Here is a 19334-nt window from a genome sequence, read left to right on the forward strand (position 1 = left end):
GTCATAACGTGTGACAAGTTTCTGTATTCCTGCTGCATAGTCCTTCGCCGCCAGCTCATTGAGATACGCGAGGGACCCATCTTGCACAAATTTTTGCATAATGCAGATGGTGTTTAACAATTTCATGAACAATTGTTCGAGAAACATTGGGAAAATGCTCACAGATGTCATCAATTGTGACGCGCCGATCGTTCCTCACGAATTCGTCAACTGAGCTCACCAGTTGGTCTGTAATGACAGACGGTCTCCCCGAACGCTCATCGTCGTGTGTGTTCCCCCTCCCCATGTTGAAGTTGCGACACCACCGCCGAACAGACGACTCGTCCATTACATTGTCTCCATACACCTCCTTTAATTGGCGATGAATATCACATGGGCGAACGTTTCTTGCATTGAGGAATTTAATCACTGCCCTCACTTCACAACTGGCGGCGTTCTCAATTTTTTTAAACATTGTAAACAATCACAGAAACAACACAGGCAATGCTAGCGTCACGCAACTTGGCTCAGAGAAGGCAGACAAGCCACTGAAGCTATCTGACCTCGTCCAGCGGCTACTCGCGTCGTCAGCACTTCATGCGGCACGAACGGGTACTACTTTCCGGAAGACCCTCGTATATGAAAAATGTATCTCCCCATCAATGTATTTCCTGATGCACACATTCCCACCCCCTACACATGACACCAAGACCCACCACAAACCACATGTCCCGGAATCAATCAAGAAAACTGCTGTTATTTCCTCTACAAAATTGCATAAGCATGCTCTAAATTTTTAAGCTATCACAAACCTGCCATATTGCCATATCTCCAATTGCCTTCTGTATCATCTTGAAGTTTTGGTGACAAGTGCCATAGTGTGGTGGTGTCTAGTGCAGGGTGGCCAAAGGTATGCAAGTTTGGAGAGCCGACGTGCTGGAGGTGTAACCCTAAACTGGTCCCACAAACGACAGTGCTACATAACTGCTACATACAATCACCTATGTGACAAGTGAGAAGGAAGGAGAGACAATGAAGGTCTCTCTCCCTGCCTCTTTCAACAGTTTTAGTCTGCTGCTTCTCTGAGAGAACTAACGTCTGCCTAGAACATAATATGCTGATTAATGGTACTCCAAGTAATTTGCAAAGCAAAAGACCCCAAGGGACACAAGAAAACCCCAAGGAATTAATAGACATCTGCAATCCTGAATTTTGCCCTACACTGACTCCTAATCAAAACTTTGAAGCAGCACCATTCAATCCTTTCATCTCAGCTCCCGAGAATAGATCTCAATTGGTTTGGAAAGTATGGATTTTGTGTGCACCATACACACGAGCCCTCATACACACACACACACACACACACACACACACACTCAGAAGATGACAGAGCACAGGTGATGGGCAGGTGATGCCACGTCCCATCAATCTGCCCCATTGGCCAAATATTCTAACAGTAAGTAATTCAATTTCTTTAGCCCATACAAATCTTACTTGTTTTCATACTATTAAGACTATACTTTTCCTTTTAGTACTTTACTTTTTAGCATGGCGATTAAATACTTCCACAAAGTGAAGCCTGAAACAGTAGAATACATAATTTTGTTTTGTTTATGCCAATTAATGACCTATTAGATATGTTGTCAAAATCAATGTTTCTCTGGTTTTATATGGCACATGGCTTGATTGAGGTTACCTTTTGATTCCCATTTAACATTGAACATTTTAAGCAAATTTTCCATGGGTAAAACCACATAACTGATGGTATTTTACATAAATGTAAATATGGTTTTTAGGCAGCATGCCTTCAGGGAGGCCTTTATTCCAGCAAGGGGCTGATTTGATTCAGCTGATTAGGCAGAACTGTAACTGGTAAGTAATCTTTCCATTTAGGCAAAGGGCCTAATGAATAGATAGATGATGATATCCATGGTCATGAGACAAGTTTGTTATACATGATTGGAATGGGTTTAATCTGAACTCAGTAGCAAGTTGCCCACAATCCATGAAGCAAGGCTCACCACAGGTAAAAACATCTTTAGTTCTTAATATTAAGGGAGAGAGAAGAAAACCAAAAACCTTGTGAATAACTAGCCAGCAGTAAATGATGCCATTTAGCGTCCAGGGACAGCCTTTCAGAAACATTCTCCCACCAGTGATTCCTCACAGCAATCTGGTGCCTTCTCTTCACTAACTTCCTAGCTTTTTTCACATTCCCATTAAATCCACTCCTAATCAATGACCTCCCCCAAGCCAACATGAGCTTTCTTTTTATTATTTGTAAATGAAGATATACCATTCAAAAAGGATCGCACCGCTATCATTGATTTAGAAATTTTTAGGAACACCTTCAGCAACTGAATTTAGTTTTTTTGTTGTGGGTACAAAATGAATCAGTTAATGTAGCAAAATTTATTTTTCAGCTTTAATGTTCAGAATCATTAACCTGATGTACTGACTTAATGTATAATCCTCAGCACAGTGTAAACACATGAGAGACAATACTACATAGACATCTGAATGCCATCACATTAATATATGCTGAAGGAAAGGAAAACATGACCCTACCAACATGGAAATTAAAGAAATAGCAGGAAGGCTAAATTATTTATTTTCTTTCTCGTTAGTAATTTTAACTCAGGATTGGACATGTATATACTGATTCTGTTAAGAAAATGAATGTCTTATTGATTTGGAGATTTAATGAGGATTTCCACAAGGATAGAAATATGCATTGATTCAATTTCACCTTGGCCTACCAAAATAATTCCTTTGAAATGCCTTTTCAAATAACTTTGTGGGCTGCAAGAAAAAATCCGAAGTAATGTTATCTGTTTATTTAAGATTCATAATGTTCATTTAAGTACAGAATCACTTACAATGGACTAAATAATAGTAAATAAATGTTAGATATTATAAAAATATATCAAAAGTGATAGCATTAGATATATAATGACTCACAATGTTTAGCGATGGCGGCAGTGAGTGACAATGAAATTGTTACAATGGAAGACATGGTGCTTTGATGGCGGAGCACCCTATGACCCTACAACCTTAAGCATTTTAGATGAAACACTCTCCATACACTTAAACTATAAAACCTATTCCAGTTTATGAATTCTTATTTTAATATTTAACTTGGCTTCCCTCTTTCTCAATAACTGAGTTATTTTACATTTATTTTCAACCCATACCTATCACACCTGACTGTCCAATGCACTCAGCAGAGATTGCAACCCCTTGGCTGACCGGCAAACAAAAGCTTGGTCATCAGCAAACCTAACTGATTATATTGAATTCCCTACTGACCTTAATTCCAAACTCCAGTTCTTCCCATAATGCCTCTTTTAACATTTACGCCACATACACATTGAACAGCACACAGGTGATACAACCCTGCCTCACTCCTCTTCCTAACACTGCACAACTGGGCCTTCCGTCCACTCCTCACACCTGAGCAGTCTGAGATACGCACACTTTCAAGGATAAGTCTCTTATTTCTACAATCTATTCACATTTTTAGCAATATATTCATTGGTTTTTCCCTATACACTGTATTGAATGTTTTCTTGGAGTCTAGTCTACGTACAAGATAAATTAGAAGGAATATATGTATAATCGCTGGCTTCGCAACATCATGCAGGTTATTATTATTTAGATAGATAGAACCTACAAACAGACAAATACATTCTGACTGTAATCTATGCCCGTTTCTATTAGTTACCCCATTACTGCTATGCCATAACACATGTCTCTCCTCTTCCTGAGCACAAAAATCATCTGCCCTGCTCTCTATCCTTTTGTTGATGACCCTGAGAGCCACTTCAGCTGTTTTTGAAATTAAGTTTGTTGTTCTTTAGTAATCACATATTCCAGCCTTTCCATTTTTCAGACTAGGGACACTAACCGTACGGACAACATCTTCCAGTAAAATTCCTTAATCATGAACACCATTGCATTACTCCATAAAAACCCTTCCTCCCAAGCTCTGAGTAGTTCTATGAGAATGTTGTCTAACCCCAATCCTCAATTAATTCAATGCCCTTTCTTGAGCCATTAAACCTATCCTAATTTATCTTCTATTTTCTTCCTGTATCTAAGCTCTGGGCCTACTGTTTTTTCATATAGTTCTTCAGTGAATTCTTTCCATTTCTTCATTCATTCAGTAATTGAGTATTTTGAGTTCATTCAATAATTTGATTTGAATTATCTTTGATGATTTGCATGGATATTACCTTCTTACTTCCTGGCAGTCCTTTCACATTCCTGCACATGCACCCATTTCCCCCTTACTTTATCAACTTTCACATCCCCACACAATCTTTGTACATGCTTCTTTAGCTCAGTTGGTTTCCCACTTAAATCTGATATTGAATTCTTTGTACTTTCTTCTACCCATCTCTGCATTTATATTCTTCTCTTCTCTTGCTCTTAATCATATCATCTGCAATCCTTGGTTTTCTTGTCCTCTTCCCGCTCCTCAAGATTGGTTTATGGCTTTCAAATTCCTTTTCTTATTTTATGAAAAGTTATACCCATGAGAATGACTAACACTAGGCTAAAACTAAGTGAGGACCTCTTGCTCTGGAAGACAATGGCACTACGTACGCCAGCCTGTATCTAACATGGTGTAATGAGCACTTTAAAATCAGTGTTTCCTCATCACAGCCACAATTTGCTCTGCATCTACTGCAAACGCTTCCTTTGTTCTGCCAGGTCACCAGAAGAGAAAGTGCAATTCTCTCATTATGACTAATAGAAAGCTGTGGAGAGAAAACCAAAAATGTGATGCAAAATTTCAATCAATATTACAAAAATGCTTAAATATCTTACAAAACACATGGGAAACAGCTCAATTAGCTCATGAGATAATTAATAGATTAAACAAAGAGCCAAAAAGGTTCCACAATAGTGGTACGTCATGAATTAATTCTACATTAGGACTTGATATTTTACTTACAGATGTCTGATGCAGTCACCTCTGAATCCATTCCTTTGAACAGGCCATCACTTGCAAGGTTGTCTCTGGCTATTTTGAGTGAAAACTGTGAAAGAGTACGGAGAGAAAATATTAGCTACAGTAAGAATTGATATGCCCTACATTTTGCTAAGCTGTTTCCCCCAGAAGCAGACACACATCGAGAATTTTAACTTATCGAACAGATAATGACATCAAAGAAGTAGCTACCTTTGCCTCTCTTTCAAACCCTATCTGCTCCTACAGATGCAGGCCCATTGCCACCTGAGATGGAATTGGCCGTTAGAGTGGGCGTGTCAGTCATCAGGTGAGAGGTGGTGATGCTTATATCATTGAAATCTTTTGAGCTGGGCTAAAAAATGGAAGATGATTAATTCTCACCAAGTGGGTGGGATTTGATCATCCTCGAGTTCCATGAGTGCACGCCCCTTTGAAAATTCCGACGCATCCACACAGGCTACTGGGCCGGCTTTATTCTCAGTCTTTGGTGCTGGCGTCACCCTTAGCCATGCAAGGAAGAGAGATGGTGAGAGAGAGTGAAATGGGAAAGGGAGTTCGAAAATGAGAATATACAACTGATGATACAGGAATTCATATGGCGGCATGGAATTCACAATTATTAGGATTAAAGATACTAAATGATGAATTGTTCAATTTTTGCTGGTATACAATTGAACGCATTAATCTTCATTCCTAAATCATTAGATTGATAAATGTGTTGTTAGTGCCTCAATCACATCAACGAGTGTCCACAAATGATCACCCACCAGACATCCAGATATCTCCTATCCTGCATACCAAAATCGTCAGCAATCCAACGCAATGGCGACATTCTACTGTCACAAAACTTGTGAGTGGGATCTTCAGGTTGCATCTTCCTCATCCTTATTTCCAGTTACTGTCTTCTAAAACTCGATCTGGGTCTGGGCTTTTTCGGGACAGACCCGTTATTGTTATGCAATGTTGTATAACTAACAACTTGTCTAGAAGAATGAAAAAATCAAGTTGATTGTGCAGAAATGGTTAAAGCAAATCTAGACTGACTAAATCATGTAAAAATGCATCCATTTATCACACTTACAAGACCCCTTCGCGAAAGAAACTGAGGATATTTATCAATATTTACCCAAGTCCACTTTACATACATTTTGCTGACAACTTGGAAAAAAAAAACAATTTTTAAATATTCAATTGTTCCCGGCTAAACTTTGTGGACATTCATTTTAATTGAATGAAAAATACAATGTATCTTTCAACCGTCCTTAAGGAAAGTGGAACGATACATTGTATTCTTCATTTAATAAAATTTTTTTTTAAAGATTCACTTGAGCAACATTAAATTGCATCAGCCTGACTTCCTGACTTACTGTAGCTTCAGATGCTCTGCACTGCACATATGTTTTAAGGTAGCTCTGGGTTGATATGGGTTCAATGAGGGAAGAACAATCACCTGAAGGTTGACAGAACGAGCCTTTCTGGGAAAGTAAACCCTGAATATAACTCCGGGCCCTCCAAGTCAGGGGTTAGGCATAGGGCTAGCAACCCTACCCTTCAAAAATTCACTCGCTATGAATCCTCTAAACGTGCCTCGGATACATAAGCATGGATTTTCAAGGTATTAACCTGGCAAATAGACAAGGACAAGGAATTCATGGAAATTAGCAACATGGAATGTTAGAACATTGTTGAAACCGGGTAGAATGATTGAAGTTGCCAATGAAATGCTGAAATATGGTTCGCATATTACAGCCCTACAGGAGGTGAGATGGCTAGGATATGGTAGAATTGATGAGAAGACTTTTACAGTAGTATAAAGTGGACTCAGCTTGCTCTGTCACTCAACATGCTCATAAAGAACACATGATTTGAGCATAAAAATATTCACTAAGGTACCAGGGAAATACCTGGGACAGGAATTGTGAATCAAATAATCATGTGCTGGTATCCAGGAGACATTCCTCTTCTATATTAGACATAAGGGCTGCATGAGGACAGATTTGTGATTCTTACAATCACTAGCTAGTGAGAGTGCATTTTAGTGAACGACTGGCAAACTTGGGTAAGCTCAAAGAGGCCAGGAGGGGTTAAATGGAATAATAAAATTTTAAGAGAACCTGGGCAAGCTTTGAGGTACAAAAGAAATAGGTAGATAAAGTTAACAAGGAATGAGGAAGAACAGACAGAGCAATAGTCTGTGGAATATCAATGGCAAAATTTAAACAATCTGTTTTGTCAAAATCGTCAAAATCAACAAGTTCTCAGTGTGACCATAAGTTTGGGCCTCAAATTGTTAATCTTTCCGGGCATTCCTTTTCTAATAGTCATATTTCTTTGCTAGAAAAGGGCCTAAAGTATGTACCTTAAATTCCTATTTCTGTTAAAGGCATTAAAAACCTGACGGTTGACCTTGAAGTTGCCCTTCAGAAAGAAAACATTGCGGTTAAGCAAGTTGTTTCCCAGGAGCTCCTTAAAATCCCACAACTAGAAGTAAAAAAGAAAAAGCATTCTATCGAGTACGAGGCCTTGAAGTCGAGTATACTGTACATTCAGCGACAGATAAATATTTGATCATCCAAAAAGCAGATTAAGTCAGCGCAGCGGTTGTATTAGAACGAAACACCTACAACACGAAATGTAAAGACTTTATCAGGGGCAGCAATATTTGAGTACTTCGTTCAGACCCAACCCCCAAGTTTCAACAAAATATTAAGAAAGTGATTGAATCCAGGGATATGTTATTTAAAACATGTGAAATGTTCAAACTACTACAAATGAATCCCTCAGCAACACGATTTTTCGGGCTTCCTAATTTCCATAAATATGGGATTCCAATCAGACAAGTAGCTTCAAATATGTCAACCCCCAACCACTACTATTGAAAAGGCTTGATGTACTGTTCAGGGAGGTGTCCAAATTTTCCACAGAATATGGTTTAGTGAATTCCTTGGACCTTGTCAACAAACTAATGAAAGTGGTCATCCCGAAAAAGTGCATGCTTGTCTCCTCCAATGTATGCAACATTGTACACTACTCCATTTTTAAGAACAAAATGTATTCAGCCAGTTACATTTTTGCAAACGTTACCGAAGCATCCCGGCCTTTATACTTGAGTACCCTTTCCATCTCTCCAAACGAGATTGGGTTTTGCCAAATATCGATTAATTACCAGACTTCAGTAGGGATTAGAAGGGGACAAATTCCAAAGAAACTGCGGGAGATGCCGCAACAGTAACTTTTAACGGAGTCATCCGCTAATGTGCATTTTAATGCAACAATTTCAGAGCGTAAAAATCATTCGCCTTGACTGGGACTCGAACCCAGATCCCTCAATCTTGAGGGATCTGGGTTCGAGTCCCAGTCAAGGCGAATGATTTTTACGCTCTGAAATTGTTGCATTAAAATTAGAAGGGGAAGAAAGTTCAAGGAATGTCACCACAATTGCCTCAGCACTTGATGGAACTAGAAGACCACCAGTAGAAATGAAATATTTCTGAATGACCGCATTCCATCTACATCTCTACAGAAATTACTCTCTCATCCAACTAACAACATGTGGGGCAGGGGGTGCAAGCACCAGGTTATACTAACACTGCAGGTCACCTGAGACAATATATTATTCTCATTCTCCATTTTAAAAGATATTTTCTTTTCAACTTCTTCAGGTTGTGCCATCGTCAGGTATACTGGCATTTTTATGCTGTTCTAAAAACCCAAAGCCTATAAATTTTGCCCGAACATTTTAGTAAGTGAATGGTGATAGATGGTTTATGTACTAAATTGAAACTTCTACAATTGACATAAATGTTGAAAAGTTGACAATGAGACCTCATAAAATGATTGTCTACTTCTTAAGTCTACTTAAGTCTACTATTAAGACTACAGTAAAATATGGGGTACATAGTTAAAACAAGGCCGTTCAAGCTGTCAAGACGAGCATAGCCTTGGTTGCCCAAATGAGGTGATGACTCCAGAAATGGTGAAGAAAATTCACAAAGCGATACTGGATGATCATCGACTGAAAGTGCGCAAGCTAGTAGACATAGTAGGCAATACAAGAAGTGTGGTACACCCACATATGTACTGAAAATTTGAACATGAGAAAGCTGTGTGCAAGAAGGGTGCTCACACTTAAGCAATTACAGTGTCGAAAAAAAATTCCATAAGTTTAGCGCAGAACCTCCAGCATCTCTTACTACCTACCAACTCTAAACTCGTATCTTTTGATATAAAAAATGTATTTACCTCTGTACCCGTCCAAAAGACCTTGTCCCTCGTTCAAAAAATACTCCAACAATCAAAGGTGGATCCGATAATATCTAAAGAAATTCATTTGCTCATGGAACTATGTGCTAATCAGAGTTGTTTTCTATTCAACAAAAATTTTTATCACCAAACAGATGGTCTCGCTATGGGATCCCCTCTCTCACCATTATTAGCTGAAATATTTATGGACGACTTCGAAAGAAACCTATTTAATTCCAACCATCCCCTTTTAAAAAATATCTTCTATTGGTATCGCTATGTTGATGACATCGTCTGCCGTTGGACAGGGAGTGAGAGACAACTAGATTTATTCCTAAACATACTAAACCATCAACATCCCAAAATTTCTTTCACCATGGAAATAGAGTCTGAAATAGGTCTAAACTTTCTGGATCTCACGATAACCATTAAAAATAACAAACACAACTTTTCAGTATTCAGGAAACCATGCTATAGCAACATTATCATTCCATCTGATTCTTGCCACCCTACTGCTCATAAACTATCTGCATTCCATGCGATGTTACATAGACAAGTAAATTTACCCCTCACAAAAACCAACTTCAATAATGAACTCAACATTATAAAATCCATAGCATCATCTAATGTCTATGATCCAAATCTAATAATGAAAATGCTAAAGAAAAAACTCCAGAGAATTGCCATTTCCAAAATTTGCCCTCTTAGGCCCGCTAAGGATAATACAAAAAAGTGGTGTAAATTATTATTTGTTGGTCCCCTCACGGACAAATTAGTCAGACGTTTCCCCAAAGATACATATAACATTTCTCTTTACAACCCCTCCACACTAGGGAGGATATCATGCAGAAATAAAGACAAGTTGGACCCCCTCCTTCAATCCGGTGTGTACAAAGTGAAATGTGATTCCTGTGAAAAGTGCTACATAGGCCAGACTGGGAGAGGTTTCATCACGAGAGTGAAAGAACATAAGAGATGCTGGACATCAGGTGATGAAACGTCTCTCCTAGCCAAACATCTAATAAGGACATCGCATGATTGCAAGTTTGTTCCGGAAATCCTCCACCTGGAGAATAAGGGGATGAAACTTGACACACTGGAACAATTAGAAATATTGCAGGAGGACCACAATGTTCTCCTAAATGAACAGATTTTTGTGAACCATTACCCCTCCTCAAGATCCCTTTCCCGATGAATAAAATCAAGAATCAAAATCCTACTACCCCTCCTCTTTCATGACTTCACCCTCCTACCTTCTCCTCTCTTCCCCCCCCTGTCAGGGTCTCTCACTGCCCACTATCACCGGTCATCATAATTTCCAAGAATTAACTAGTGCACTTCCCCCCCGCTTCCCCCCCTCGCAGCACGTGGCTCATCCCTTCCACTAAAACCAGCAGTGGGCTGTGCTTCCTAGAAAGTTACCTGTTTAACCCATCTTCCCCTCCCCCCCCCCACTATCTCCTACTGATAATTCCTACCCTATGTCCTTAAGCCCTGCTATACAACAACCCACTCCCGATACTCCAGCCCCTCGTCCCCCACTTTGCGGTTTTTCCTGTCATTAACCCCCCATTTTTCGCTCTTTATAACCTCTCTGCCTCTCCTCCCCCCCCCCCTCCTCTCCCCTACTCGACTCTCCCTCCCCAACCACATCTGCTGTCCATATAAATAAGGTCTCCTTACCATTTAGGTTGTCTTGTACCTGATGATGACTCTGTGAGTTGAAATACGTCGTACGTTAAATAAACTGTGGAAAAGTGCAAATTGTCCTTATTTCATTATGATGAACTTCCACGACCTCAAGCCTGATTCTGTTGAACAAATTTTGTGCGTAAAACAAAATTCAGTGCGTGGACACATTCCAAATGTTGACTCTGGCTTATGGAGAAGCTACCTTGGACCGAATTAACGTTTATCAGTGGTTCCGAATGTTCTCAGAGGGCCGAGAAGATTTGAACGATGAAGAGCATGCTGGATGCCTGAGCACTTCAACAACAGATGAAAACTTAAATTAGTGAAGAAAAGAGCATCGGCCAACCGTCGAATCACCGTTAGAGAATTAGCTGAGGGCCTAAACATATCCATTGGCTCGTGTTTTTTGACCCTTACTAATGATTTGGGCATGACACAGGTTGCCACAAAATTCATACCAAAATTGCTCAATTTCGACCAAAAACCCCAACGCATTAACATTGCTGTTGCACAGTTGGACTCTGTCCACGATGACCTAAATTTGCTCCTCCCGCGTTGCTCTTTACCACATTGTTTGGTATTTGTCTGGAAGCCATCAATAGTGAACACGTTTTCACTGAATTTGTGAAAATGATAGAGATTGGTCATTGCTATGTGATACAAAACTTTCACTTGAAAGGCCTCAGCCCATCCAATATAAAAGCTAAACTGGATTCTCCTCTGGGTGAGTCTGCTCCTTTGTTTAAAACAGTGAAATATTGGGAAGCAGGGTTTACACAAGGCTGTACGAGCTGTCAAGATGATCATCCCATTGGTCGACCAAATGAGGTGACGACACCAGAATCCGAGAAGAAAATCCACAAAATGATACTAGATGATAGTCTTCTGAAATCGCACCAGCTAGCAGACATAGTGAGCATTTCAGAAAATGTGGTACATTGCATATTAGCCAAAAAATTTGGACATGAAGAACCTGGGAAAGTAAACCCTAAACATAACTCCAGGCCCTCCAAGTCAGGGGTTGGGCATAGGGCTAGCAACCCTACCCTTCAAAAATTCACTCGCTATGAATCCTCTAAACATGCCTTGGATAGATAAGCATGGATTTTCTCGGTATCGACCTGGGAAACAGACAAGGACAACGAATTCATGGAATTAGCCACATGGAATGTTAGAACATTGTTGAAACCAGGTAGAATTATTGAAGTTGCCGATGAAATGCTGAAATATGGTTTGGATATTACAGCCCTACAGGAGGTGAGATGGTTAGGAAATGGTAGAATTGATGAGAAGAATTTTACAGTAGTATACAGTGGACCCAGCCAATCAATTGGGTTACATGGAACTGCTTTCATGATTAATGCAAGGATAAGAAACAGTTTGATGGATTTTGAGCCATTAGGGGACAGACTATGTAAAATAACCTTAAAAGGAACATTCCCTAACATCAGTCTCATATCAGCCCTTTCCCCTACAGAAGGAAAAGCAAAAGAAGAAACGCAAGAATTTTATGATAAACTGGAAAGATAATGCCAAAAAATACCAAAATATCAAAAAATTATCATTCTTGACATTTTAATGCAAAACTGTTAAGGAAGACTCCTTGCATTCTGTAGCAGGAAAGTACTCATTGCATGATCTGACAAGTGAAAATGGAAGGCCTTTCTGCCAGCTTGCTCTGTCACTCAACATGCTCATAAAGAACACATGATTTGAGCATAAAAATATTCACTAAGGTACCAGGGAAATACCTGGGACAGGAATTGTGAATCAAATAATCATGTGCTGGTATCCAGGAGACATTCCTCTTCTATATTAGACATAAGGGCTGCATGAGGACAGATTTGTGATTCTTACAATCACTAGCTAGTGAGAGTGCATTTTAGTGAACGACTGGCAAACTTGGGTAAGCTCAAAGAGGCCAGGAGGGGTTAAATGGAATAATAAAATTTTAAGAGAACCTGGGCAAGCTTTGAGGTACAAAAGAAATAGGTAGATAAAGTTAACAAGGAATGAGGAAGAACAGACAGAGCAATAGTCTGTGGAATATCAATGGCAAAATTTAAACAATCTGTTTTGTCAACTGCAAAGGACATAATAGGGAACACGAAAGTAAAAAGGCATGCAGATTGGTTTGATAACGAGTGCAAACTTGCTATTCAAGAAAATAACAAGGATAGATACAATATGTTACAAAAGGAGACTAGATTTACAAGAGAAGTATTGAAAGAGAAGGAAAGAAGCTGATAAATTACTAAGAAGAAAGAAAACAAAGAGATCTTTTAAAATCAGGTAACGGCTCTAGAACAGCTCGATAACGTTAAAGAAAGCAAAAAGTTCAACCAACCAGTAAAATGCATGACTAAAAGCTAACAACCATAGTGCACTCCTATAGAAATAAAAATGGTCCAGTCATTGGGGAAAGCATAAGTGCCTATGCTCAAGACATACTGAAAGAATATCAGTGTGGCTTTAGAGCTGGTGAAAGTACTATTGACCAGCTATTCTTGGTAAGGCAAAAAATGGAGAAATGCTACAAATATAATGCTGATTTGAATATACTCTTCATTGACTTCAAAAAACCTTTTGACAGAAAATCTGTTGTCTCAGGGGTAACTTTATGGAATTTGCATAGCACATTGAAATGAAATAATTGACTTTGTGATTCCACACACTTTATTTAAAAATTTCATTTCATTTCAATATGTTATGCAAATTCCATAAAGTTGGGCCTGAGACAACAACTTTATTAAGTGCGCCAGTAACGCAGATTAGGAGGGTCTCTAGAGAAGACTCTCCATCAAATACCAGAATGCGCCATTGAACATCTTCTTCAAAAGTCGCTGCATCTCCGTTGGAGTTTTTCCAAAATTCATCAACCTTCAGCAAAAAAAACCCAATTCTCAGCAGGAAATTTCGCTATCGGAGTAGCCAAGACAGCCTGGCTTACAAGGAAGATACACAAATGGTATGTTAAACGTAATTCTATATCCCATTATTTACTACTTTTATCCGTGGAATTGTCCCATGAACTTCATTGAATCGAGTGGTTATACTTTCATAAAAATGTTCCCCAGACATGCAGTGCGATTTCCTTTCATAAAAGAGCAAAAATCAACCGTAAGCTTGACCTACTATGGAAAAATAAGGAGTCCAGTTCAAAATCAACAAGTTCTCAGAGTGACCATAAGTTTGGGCCTCAAATTGTTAATCTTTCCCGGCATTCCTTTTCTAATAGTCAGATTTCTTTGCTAGAAAAGGGCCTGCAGTATGTACCTTAAATTCCTATTTATGTGAAAGGGATTAAAAACCTGGTGGTTGAACTTGAAGTTAACCTTCAGAAAGAAAACATTGCGGTTAAGCAAGTTGTTTCCCAGGAGCTCCTTAAAATCTCACTACTAGAAGTAAAAAAGAAAGAGTATTCTATCGAGTACGAGGGCTTGAAGTCGATTATACTGTACATTCAGTGACAGATAAAAATTTGATCATCCAAAAAGCAGATTAAGTCAGCGCAGCGGTTGTATCAGAACGAAACACCTACAACACGAAATGCAAAGACTTTATCAGGGGCAACAATATTTGAGTACTTCGTTCAGACCCAACCCCCAAGTTTCAACAAGATATTAAGAAAGTGACTAAATCCAGAGGTACAAAAAGAAATTAAGAAAGATATAAATCCAGTCCAAATTTTCCACAGAATACGGTTTAGTGAATTAATTGGACCTTGTCAAAAAACTAATGAAAGTGGTCATCCCGAGAAAGTGCATGCTTGTTTCCTTCGATGTACGCAACCTTTTCACCTACGTGACCCCACCCATGGAAGCTGTGAACCTCGCCGAAGACATCATCCTCCTAAAATCCAACCCATTGCCAGTTATAAGTGAACTCTGTGGATTACTAAAGACGTTTGTTTCCCAAAATTATTTTATTTTTAATGGTTCATATTTCCAACAACCCAATGGTGTAGCCATGGGCTCGCCCTTGTCCCCACTCCTGGCTGATATTTATACGGACAATTTTAAAAAAATTTTGTTCTCCTCAGCTCACCCTCTCATTAATAATGTATTTCGTTGGTTTAGATATGTAGACGATGTCTTCTGTGAGTGGACAGGTTCAACAAGGCAACTAGATCAGTTTCTAGCACATTTAAATTCTGTCAATTCTAATGTACAATTCACGTGTGAAAAAGAGGAAAAAGGTTCCCTGAATTTCCTCGATTCATCCATTTGTAAAGACAAAGACGGGTTACAGTATTCTATTTTTAAGACCGAAATGTATGCTGACCAATCTATTCATTCCTCTTCAAGGCATTGCTTTCGGCATTTCATGCAATGATCCACCGTTTAACCGCTATCCCTATGTCTACATTAAATATAAATCAGGAACTTAATGTAATTAAAACATTAGCAGTAAACAATTGCTATTCAGAAGATCTTATTAATAAACTTCACCAGAATGAACTTACAAAAACAGTCCTATGCCACATTTACAACCCCGAACATTTAAAATATCCCATTATTAAAAGTTTTCCTGGAGAAAAAATTAAATGTGCCTTTTACAGTGGTTCATGCCTTAAGAACCTCATCTCTCAAACTAAAGACAAGGTCCCCATAAACGAGAGGAGTGGAGTGTAACACAAAGTATATTGGGCAAACAGGACTGAAATTTAAAGAGAGAATTCAAGAACACCTAACATGTTTAAAAAGTAAGAACATAACATCCCTCTTTGCAAAGCACCTCATCAAAAGTGACCACAACAGTGACTTTGCGACAAAAATTGTTCATTTTGAAAATAAAGGTCAAAGGCATAATGCTTCGGAGCAGTTGGAAAGTTTGAAATGTGTCAGTTGCAAAGATGAACCTTTCAACGGAATTCTGTATCCCTCCCACTCCCTCCCCACTCCTAGACCTACCTACCACCCTTCCAAGTCAACGATTGACACCGAAAGATTTAATTCTCTTTCCTTCCCGACTACATTGTAACCTTTTTACCCCTCCACCATCCCTCTCTGACCAACCCTCCCTTCCCTTGATCAGATGGTATATCTACCAAGTTTGCTTCTATGAGGACCACCTGATGATGACATTCAATGTTGAAACCTGGGTTGTGGGTTTTTAAAATAAAGTGTGTGGAATTACAAAGTCAATTATTTCATTTCAACTCAATAAGCTTTCGACAGCATGAAAAGAAAGAGATGTTACCTGTGTTGAGAGGTTATGATATTCCAGAGACTGGTTCCATTGACATTGCATATGATATTCCTGATTAGACTGGTTCAATTGACATTGCAGAATCACAATGTAAAACCTTAATTGGGGGTAGAGCAAGTTGACCAATTTAATATGACCTCAGGGGTAAGACAAGGAGATGCTCTCTCAGCCATGTCATTGAGCCTGGCCCTACATAATGCAACGATAGAATTGAATTCAAGAGGGACCATTGTGCATAAATCCCAGCAAGGATTCGCATCTGCAGACGATATAGATCTAATTACACCAAACGTGAAGGGCCTGAAAGAAATGTTTTACATTTTAGAAAAGACTGGTGAAGAAGTGGGGCCGAAGGTTAGTGAGGAGAAGACCAAATACTTGAAAATTACAGCTTCTCAGAACAAGCGGGACCTGCAAAACATAATAATTGGGAATTATGAGTTAGAGGGTTTCAAGGAGCTAACCTATCTACAGTAGCAGTCTGACATGACAATAAAAATAAGATATCCACGGAGATCAATGCAAGGGTAATGGAAGGTAACAAGGCATATTTTGGGAATGTCAAACTCCTCAAGCCAATGTTACTATCAAGGAATACAAAACTGAAGATCTATAGATTGCTTGCTAGACCCGTTTGAACTTATGGAGCTGAGACATGGACATGGCAGGATGAAGAAACCCTTGGAAAATTGGAAAGAAAAATCATTAGGAGAATCTATGGCTCAATTAGAGAAGGAGAGAGATGGAGAATTAGAATGAACATGGAGATAAATGAACTACTAGAAGGGAAGGACGTAGTTAAATTTGCCATGTCACCGTGGCTGGCATGGTTGGGCCATGTAGAAAGCATGGAAAATGACAGAATGCCCAAACTGATACTTAATAGCAAGATGGAAGGGGTCAGAAGAAGAGGTAGACCAAGGAAGAGATGGCTACAGGGTGCAGAGAATAATTTGAAGGCAATGGAAGGGTAAAGCAAGAACAAAAACTCCTGCATGGAGGCATATCATAGAGGAAGCCAAGGCCCACACCAGGCTGTAGAGCTGCAAATGATGACGAGGAGGTTGAAGTGAGCTTTTAATGAGCAGCCAATGTTCCCAAAAAACAAAGTGACCTACACGATACCTATTCCCCAAGCCAAGTTAGTCGAGGGTGGCAAAGGGCGAGTGTTTGACATGAGTTTAACAATTCTTTAATAGACCCCTCCAGAGCGAGATTAAATGATTAGGAGCATGTCTATTTATTATTCTGAAACACTCACTTCACTGCCCTTGGTTGTCATGTTGATAAGGACACCATAAAGACTGCAGACATGAATCCCACAGGAGCAGACGTCACCTTTCACATTACCTTTGTTTACAAAGAGAAATTAAAAAGTGATTCCCACTCCCTTTGTCTACAAAGATAATGCTCATCGAAATAATTATTTTACTTCTGCATCATCAACTTGCCTCAATTTGCAGTACCAGTTTCCCCGTAATCCCAACATTTTATCACAGAAAAGACTCTTTGCATTTATAATCGCCAAATACACTTCTGTGTCAGTAACGTTTGTGGGGAAATTGATGCAGCCAGTTATATTTTTGTGAACCTTACCCCAGCATCCCGGACTTTATTATACTTGATTATCCTTTCCTTCTCTCCAAATGAGATTTGGTTTTCCCAAATATCCATTAATTACCAGAGTGCAGTACGGATTAGAAGGGCAAGAAAGTTCAAGGAATGTCACCACAATTGCCTCAGCACTTGATGGAACTAGAAGACCACCAGTAGAAATGAAGTATTTCCGAATGACCTCATTCCATCTACATCTCTACAGAAATACCCTCCGATCCAACATGTGGGGCAGGGGGTGCAAGCACCAGGTTATACTAACACTGCAGGTCACCTGAGACAATATATCATTCTCCATTTTAAAAGATATTTTCCTTTCAACTTCTTCGGGATGGGCCATCGTCAGGTGTACTGGCATTTTAATACCGTTCTAAAAACCCAAAGCCTATAAATTTTGCCCAAACATTTTAGTAAGTGAATAGTGATAAATGGTTTATGTACTAAATTCAAACTTCTACAATTGACAAAAATGTTGACAAGTTAACAATGAGACCTCATAAAATGATTAACACTCTGACCTCGTGGGATAAATTTGAAATGCACTCCTCCTCTCACATCAAAACACAAATGAGCATTGTCTTGAGGTTTGATTTCACTTAAAGAACTTTTCTTGGCTGAGGTGACAATGAAGTTTTCCACTGACCTGACTGTTATTTGATTTTGGCGTCAAAACCATAGCACCAGACTCTTCAACAGCATTGACCTCAGGAAAAAATCTGAGCCGGTTTGGGGCTGGATACTCTTCAGTGGTGGACGTAAAGTGCCTCGTGAAGAGGCAGCTTCAGTTTGGACACCCTATGCAGTAGTACTGCCATCTATGTAGCTAAGAATATGGAATGAAAAGATGATGTCCGAATGTAAATACCTGTACATATATTTTGATAATTTAGATAGCTTGTGCGAACATATTTGGGCAGTTGTGAGAGCAGATAATGGTTTTTGCGTAGTTCTGATTTCACTTCACAAGTCATCCAGCACTCTCTGAATCAAGTCTTCCATTTCTTTTTTTAATTTTGTGACCTGGGTGATTTTTGGTAATAGTTTCGCATCCATTTTCTCTACTCAGACCATATTTCTTTTTTATTTTGCTTTAATTATTACGTCTGATGGTATTATCTATCAATAAGTAAAAAACTTTTTATCTTATTATATAGTATGAGGGTAAAATGGAACTTTACACTAAGATTATTCTCCGCAATCTACCAAAATAAGATTCTACACACACATAAAAGAAGTGTGTACCCAAACAATTGGTGGCATCTTGGGAAAATAAGCAAAAATATGAGTGAACAGAATAACTTTTGACTAAGTACGTCATAGTGAACTACCCATCCCTCTTAATCATATATGTACAAAGCAGAGTCAAAATAGTCTTTGAAATCAAGATTGATATTCATCAACACGTTTTCCAACGGAAATTTTCTCACTCGGCACATAGAGAGACATATATTGGAGAAACTGAAATTGAAATTGTGTAAATATGGGCTTCTACATATGTTGGAATGACATGCAATTTTATGGGACCTGATACAATTGCCAGAAATACGGGCATATGTAAATTCTGTTAATGCAAATATGGCATTTAAATATAATTATAGAACTCCAACTGTGAACAATG

At 38.9% G+C, this 19334-nt stretch overlaps 1 long non-coding RNA gene across 1 annotated transcript; it reads right to left on the reverse strand.

Annotated features, from left to right (window-relative positions):
• Positions 1-2857: 2857 nt before the first annotated feature.
• On the reverse strand, positions 2858-5250 carry LOC139696482 (uncharacterized). The gene is made up of 3 exons (XR_011702626.1): positions 5168-5250; positions 4940-5024; positions 2858-4742 (listed from the first exon to the last, which is right to left on the reverse strand). It is a non-coding gene; the product is annotated as an uncharacterized lncRNA (long non-coding RNA).
• Positions 5251-19334: the final 14084 nt, after the last annotated feature.

The sequence above is a fragment of the Hetaerina americana genome, unplaced genomic scaffold (genome assembly GCF_022747635.1).
Source record: "Hetaerina americana unplaced genomic scaffold, ioHetAmer1.1.p SCAF_7, whole genome shotgun sequence".
NCBI classification, from domain to species: Eukaryota; Metazoa; Arthropoda; class Insecta; order Odonata; family Calopterygidae; genus Hetaerina; species Hetaerina americana.